General features: G+C 43.7%; 1 long non-coding RNA gene across 1 annotated transcript; it reads left to right on the top strand.

Moving 5' to 3' along the window:
• Positions 1-1520: 1520 nt before the first annotated feature.
• Positions 1521-2804, top strand: LOC133136174 (uncharacterized). Its single transcript, XR_009709475.1, has 2 exons — positions 1521-1808; positions 2083-2804. It is a non-coding gene; the product is annotated as an uncharacterized LOC133136174 (long non-coding RNA).
• Positions 2805-7440: the final 4636 nt, after the last annotated feature.

Here is a 7440-nt window from a genome sequence, read left to right as displayed (position 1 = left end):
TGGGTTATCAAGGCTTTGGATCTACAGCATCTAAGACCCCCACTCTGTTTTCTGTTCTGATGACAGTTGAGAAAGTCTTCCAGTCATTCGGTGCAGTGTTAGTCTCTGCTTGTTCAGGGTTCACATGATTATTTTCAGCTGCGCTTTCAGGCAGACTTTTTCTTTGGGGGCAGAAATGCGTTCTGCTTGACTTACGCATTAACTTCAGTCAGTCACTCTATTGGGGGATGGCAACGGGTGCACCTTGCTAATATCGAGACCAAAACGCTCGGTAATCAGCGCTGGAACAGCAGTATCGTACAGTCGCCGTGGGCTAGCTCTAGATGTTTCAGCTCAGTGTTTGATTTGTGTGTACGGAGTCGATGTGTTGAAGACGGGTGGTGTTGCCAACAGGCCAAGGCAATGCAGTCTGACGCCTTTGATGCTTATGTAGAGTGTGAAGGCAAGGACAATTTGTCAGACAGTCAAACCCCCCTGAGCTGTTATTTCCATGACTGTGAAATCAACAGTGGTGTACTGTCACCACCCACAGATTAGCGCTGGAATTAAATCAAAGCTTTGACCCGCCCGATAATCACAATTTACTAATGTAGAACTAATTTAGGCCTGGCCACTGGAGTTGCCCGCACAAGCCAAAAGCAATTAGTGGGCCAAGCGTTAAGCAGATCTGGGCCCCTGTTCAATCTAAGCTCAAGTTTCGACGTCTTTTGCATGACAAATTATTTTTTTGGTTTTTAGTTTGGAAAGGGCAAAAAACAAGCACACTTACAGTAAGTTGGACCCTTAATTTCATCCACAAAAAGAAAGTTGGAATATATCACTGAAAATCCAAAGTGATTCTTTTTTCAAGGTCAATAAGCTGTCTAGTGAAATATTTTTGGTGATGCATTATCTGTGTTGTAATCCACTGCAATAACGGTTAAAATATTATTATAATCAACAAACTATGCATTGAATGTATGTATTTGTTCTACACATACAGTAACAATTTTTCATGGAAATAGCTTCATATAGAAAGATCTGAACGTCTTTATGAACTATACGTCTATTCCAGGACTGCCCAATCATGTACCATGGGGACCAAGAGAATGTAAGTTTTCATTGCAGCCAATCACCACACCTGCTGATTCCACTAATTAACACACCTACAACCAGACAGGAGGGGAGTAATTAGTGGAATCAGCAGGTGAAGTGATTGGTTGCAATGAAAACCACCATACTCTCGGCCCTCCATGGCACACGAGTGGGCACCACTGGTCTGTACAAAGAAGAGAGACGAAGAGTAGAAGCTCATACGGTGGTGAGACCAGAGGAGGGGGTTGCGTCTGGGCAATACCCTCCCAGATTTTCGTTCTGCCCTGCTGATTGGCTCTGTCCTGCTGTTTAGCCAGCAGCTCCCAGGACGAATCACACCTGCAACTAATTAACTCCAAGTTAACCAATTAATGGCACAGCGTGAAAAACTCATGGGGGTGGGTTTATTTAGAGAACTCTGGTGGCTTGTGAGGAAGCCTGTTTTTGGAGGACTGGTTAAAAGTGTTTTAACCCTGACCTGCCTTGTATATCCTTGACTGAGCATTATGGACTATTCACAATGCTTATGGACTCCATGCTGAATGGTAGTTTTTACACTGCCTGTTCAGCCGGGGGGGTTGTGTTAGCACTCAACCCATGGCATTTTGTTTCTTCTCCACTGGTCCTGCTACAATGTGAACCCCCGAGAAACCTGTTTGTGAATCTGGTGAGCCGGTCACAGCCTGGTCTGAGTCAATCAGGGCTGGAGTTCAACAGAATGTGATGAGCTGAAGGTGATCAGCATGAACTTTTCTGACACCCCCTCCCCATCCTGAGGGCCTTTGGCTGTTTGACAAGGTCAGCTCTGTTGGGCTGGTGTAAAGAGCATATGGTGCTGCAGATTTTGGTTTTCAGACACTGAACACAGCTTACACATATGTTTTTGTTCTCCCTTTGTGAGATCGGTGGAGCTTTTGAAAGCATTCGCTCTGTTTGACGGGAACCTGGGTCAGGCTGCACGATTCCCCCCGCCATTTTAACCCTACAGGCCCTTTTATGTTCTTCCAGGTGCCTTGCATCATCAAAGCCTCCAACTCCACACAGCCTGGGGACTGGACCCTGGAGCGGTCTGTGGATGGGGTGGAGTTCTGGTCCGGGCATTACGGTGCTGCCTGCGGTCCTGAATGCCTGGTCTACTACAAAGTCACACCCCCAATGCACACTGAGGTCATCTGTACCAGAACAGAAGCCATACGGTCATGGCTTCTGTTATGTGCCACAGAAGCCATGACCGTATCCAAAATTGCATGCTACATGCATATATACAGTATGTATACCGTCATTAGACGTAGAAGGACATCATCACTGACGTGCTACTTTCTGCACTTTGCACCATAAATGTGTGCGACTGTTGGTTTTAACTGCTTTTTGTTACGCATTCAACTGCCATTATTATTTGATGTCTGATTGCTTGGATTGTGAACTAAGTGTGATACATAACACATACTTGCACTATGCCAGCATAGTGTCCAGTGTTTGCCGGATGTAGAATGACGTCCAGGTGTTTTTTGCGCACACTATTTAATGCATATTATAGTTTCCGACATACTAAAAATGGATAAACCCATGTCTCTGCTGATTGCTAGAGGGCAGTGTGGAGTAGTCATTTGGGATAAGGCTCCCTGTATTTGAATCCTTGGATTGACACGGGATGTTCAGCTGTGTAAATGGACAATATTCGATGTTTGGTGTGTGAAAGATGAACAGGATCCAGGCACCTGTTGTACAAATTAATTATAATCTCGTGCATTGAGCTGTATTCAGCTGGACTGCTTTGTGGTTCTCAAACTTTTTAATTACAACCCACTAAGTTTGATTTGAGAAATGGGCACATTCCTTCCACCAACACACTTTAAATACAATGATTTAATCTCTCAATTTAGTTTCTCAGCACTGCAACTTGAAAATCACTGTTAAGCTTTAAACAGTTCATACATGGTGTAGTAGAGAAAAATAGACATAAGTCTACGCTGCAATTCATGCTCACTTAATTTCAGTTAGGGCCTTAATTGTTATGAATTGTGAATAAAATGTATTGTAATGAATGTGCCTGTTAATATAATGGCCCTTACTGTTCAGGCTTTGTTGGATGTGTCACAGGTGTGTAATTACCACATCTCTGCTGTGTTATTACTCAAACAGACTCTGCCTGCTGCAGACATGCCTTCACCTGTTTCCTGATGCCAGTCACACACTGTGTGTGTGTTTTTAATGTAGTCTTCTCTACCATTCTCAACTGTGAAGAGATTACCTCCATGGTGTTGTGTTACTGACAACCAGTCTTTAAAAAAAACATCCGCCGCCATACCCCCCTTCTGCTCGTATAGAGCCTGCCGAGAGTGAGAGCGTAATGTCTGCGGAGAGGACAGGTGTTGTCCAGGCTAGCACCAGGAACCGTGGCAATCTGGAACTGGGTAATATTCAGGTTCCTAGCCTGGTACACACAAGCTGCTGACAGATCAAATGAAAGCTTCATTTAAACATGGTAGAATGCAAGTGCACAAACAAACCAGACGGCTGCTAGTGCAACCAGATGGTGCCGGACAGGGACGCTCAGGGCAAATGAGGGCAGGTGGGCTGTGGGGTTTGGGCTGTGGGGTTTGGGCTGTGGACTATGGGGTTTGGGCTGTGGGGTGGGCTGTGGGGTTTGGGCTGTGGGCTGTGGGGTTTGGACTGTGGGGTTTGGACTGTGGGGTTTGGGCTGTGGGCTGTGGGGTTTGGGCTGTGGGCTGTTGGGTTTGGGCTGTGGGCTGTTGGGTTTGGGCTGTAGGCTGTTTGGGTCTCTACCTGTCTCCTCGGCTCTGGGCTCACGACTGTGTGACCTGCTCAGACTGTGAGAGCTATGCAGAACGAGACATTCAGATCTTCAGGCCCATCACCCCTTTCTAGTCCCTGCAGTCTTGCACCCACCAGACCCTGTCTGTCTGTCTGTCTGCCTGTCTGTCTGTCTTTGACCACTTTGGCCTGCTTTACCATCATTCATATTGCTACCTTCATGTCTTCATCCTGTTTTCAAAATGTGTTCGCTGCTTTTAAATATTTATTTTTTCAGCACAATTGAGACATCATTTGAAAGTTAAAATAGTTTATACATTTTGTAAATAAACGTTTTTTCTCACATATATTATACTTTAAATGTTTTGAACAATTATAGTACAATGCGTACAATATTTCATATGTGCTTTTCAAAGTCATTGTAAGATAAGCGTGTCCATTTCATTGTGCTGGTGGTGTCAGCTGCTGTGGGAGACTGAAGTGCCGTTTGTCTTGTTTATGTTTTGGCGTGCGATGATCACCCATGTGTGGAGAGTGCGTGCTTCTCGAGCCGGTCACTGCGTCCGAACTACACTAAGGACGATCCGCATGCCAGGCCACAGCAAGGTCATTGGTTAGGCCCTTAACGCTTACGGTTTCAGCTTATCTTATGCTCTGAGCATTCCCATCTGTGGGGCTAAACGCGGTGTCCATGGAAACGTGTCGGAACTGACGAGGCACAGCTGTGAGAAGGAGGATTTTTCCTGCAATGTTCCGAAAAAATAGAATAAATCTTTCACCCAACATACGCTTGCAAAACATTTGTGTCTCTCTCCTGCTTATGTGTCTACTCGGCAAATCATTATTGCAGTTTTTCCCAACTGTTTCAAGACATTTCCTGAAATGACACCTAATTTTCTCAGAGCTCTAAACACAAAATAACCAGTTAACCATTTTCGTAAAAGCCCACAGATGTCTTGCAAAATTAAACGCTGCATTCAAAACTATATTACATTCTTTTCTAAAAATGTATGAATGTTTGAATCAAAATGATTTCATGAATGAACGCATTCCATCATTTGAATAAAACTTAGTAACCACCAATTGTACTCCTGTGCTAAATTAAAAGCACTGAACACCTTTGTTTATCACATAGCTTGTGTGTTGTCTGTTTTATACGCGCCTACTAGATATATATGATATACTGTATAAGTGCTGTAAACTAAAAAACATGTGTTAAGTAGTACACTTTGCAGTATGCAATCAACCAAAGTTTTACATTTTTCAAATAAGAAAATATTTCCCCAAAAACAGGTTCCAGAATTATTGGCAGCCCTGGTTTAATACTTTGTGCAAACACTCCTGGCAAAGATGATGTTCAATTTTGGTCTCATCTGACCATAGCACTCTCATTCGAATGAGGTTTGGCAAACTCAAAGATGCTTGGTTTTGTTTGTTGTGCTCAATAAGGGCTGGATTGTGTCACCCTTTTCTGGCATGGAAGTGCCATTGTATGTTTTTTTCTTTTTTTTATAATTCTTTTTTTTTTTTTTTTACTTTGTGACCCCAAGACATGACCAATCTCTGCGACTTTTAAACTGCTGTCCGTGGGTTAGTTATGGCCTCCCTCACCATTTTCTTAACTGTCCTTGGGGATAATATGCACTTGCATCCTCTTCCTGGCAAGTTTGCGACTATCCCATATGTTTAATTTTATGTGCTAAGTGGTATGTTTTGCCATTTCTGTATTTTTTTTTTTTTTTTGTACCCATTACCCGACTTGATGGTCAATTAGCATCTGTGTCTTCTGAATTGACAGTTCCTTGGCTTTTCCCATGCTGAAGGGGTTTTACGTGCTCGTTACCGCATTTATACTTTAGTGGAAGTGATGGGATGATGCAATATAGTTCCTTGAGACTGAGATTAACTAAATTCTATTTTATAATCCTATTGCCAATTTCACTTTGTTTGATTTTATTCACAATAATTGCTAGGAGTGCCAATAATTTTGGAGCCCACTGTATTTTCAAATTCGATAAAAAATTTGATGAAGTAATTTGAAGGAAAAATGTTTCCTTCAAATTACTGCCTAGGAACAGATTTGGTTGGCGTATATCAAACACAGCGGAGTAAATATCTTGCTGTGAGACTTTGATTGCTCATTACTGTTAATGTCACAGTAAAACAGAAACCCATGCAGGGGGTGAAGTGTGCAGTGGCCCCTGTCTTGCTGGGTGCCTTGCACACACTGGAACTACATCCTGAGGCAGCCTGTACACTAAAGTCCACACTCTATCCCTTATTCCTTACCCTAACCCTCTGCTGCTAATGGTTTTATTAACAGTCACCGCTCGTTTAGTTTGTTTTTAAACAGTGCTTGCATGCCAAGCTGCTGCATTAAGCCAGATCTCTCTCCAGTTGTCTTGGAAAGAACATCAGTAAATATTTGAAAATGAGACCCTCAGGGTGAGTGTTTAGTCGGATGTTCTAGGCAGGCATGGAATCAAAGACCTTTACAAGGCGTGTTTGATGTGTGTGTGCACTGATGTGTGGAAAAGAGCTTCATATGTCCACATAAACACTTCTGCTGGGTGTTATTTGCCACACAGGCTTTGTATGGGTTTATTTTTGAGGCTCCATTATGTCTGCTTCAGGAAGGTGTGTGTGTGTGTGTGTGTGTGTGGTTGGGGGGGGGGGGGGGTGTGTGGGGGTGTGTGGGGTGCTCTGAACTCTTGGCACAAGTACACCGCCTGCAGGGAAGTGACCCAAAAGGCACACTATGCTCTTCTGCTTAGGGGTGTCTGTGTTACCACTCGGATTAAAAACCTCTGCGAGAATATTGTGCTTTTACACATGCGCGCATGCAGTTCTACCTGTATACACCTGCACTGCTCTACTTTTTCAGTCATATAAAAATGCTGGAATACCAAGGAATAACAGAAATTAACTGAAATTTGATAGAACTGAAATTTAAGAACAAATGTCATAATATGACTTCTATATAGTGCAAATCTACATGTGGAACTTGTACGTAGACACTATACCCACTCCCAGCTTACTTAGCTGAATACCTGGGCTTGCATTTACCTGGATGTCTTGCTAGTTGGGCTGTGAGCTGTAAATGGAGAGTGCAGAGATTTATTTTGGTGGCTAAGGAGGACAACCACATCTCCACCAGCAATGTGTCAGGAAGCAAAAAGTCACACTTCCTGTCTCCCTGGGTGGTGCCCAAGTTGTTTTGTGGATGTGTGCTACAGTGTCCTCCCACAAGTGAAACCCATTATTATATATGTATGTATCCAATCACAGGGCCCATTGTTTCCAGAACAGCCTTACAGGGAATGTCTTTGCATTGATTAAACCCCTTCACAAAAGCCACCTGCTTGGTTTGCTTGTTGCCTTCGATGATAAAAACGTCCCTCAGTTTAATTTAGGAATTCCCACCTTTTCTTCTGGCAGCTTCTACCTCATGTTGCGCTCCAATCAGTCACGAGCGCTCATGATAAAGAAGGGTGTTGATGGTTCCACGGGGGACGGCTTTGTGTGCCGTTTAGTCCAGGTAAGGCCCACTGCGTAGCAGGGATAATGGCCCCCGCCCCTGCTGGATGCCTC

This window comes from Conger conger, chromosome 9 (genome assembly GCF_963514075.1).
Source record: "Conger conger chromosome 9, fConCon1.1, whole genome shotgun sequence".
Lineage (NCBI taxonomy): Eukaryota > Metazoa > Chordata > Actinopteri > Anguilliformes > Congridae > Conger > Conger conger.
This window is presented reverse-complemented; position numbering and strand designations above follow the sequence as displayed.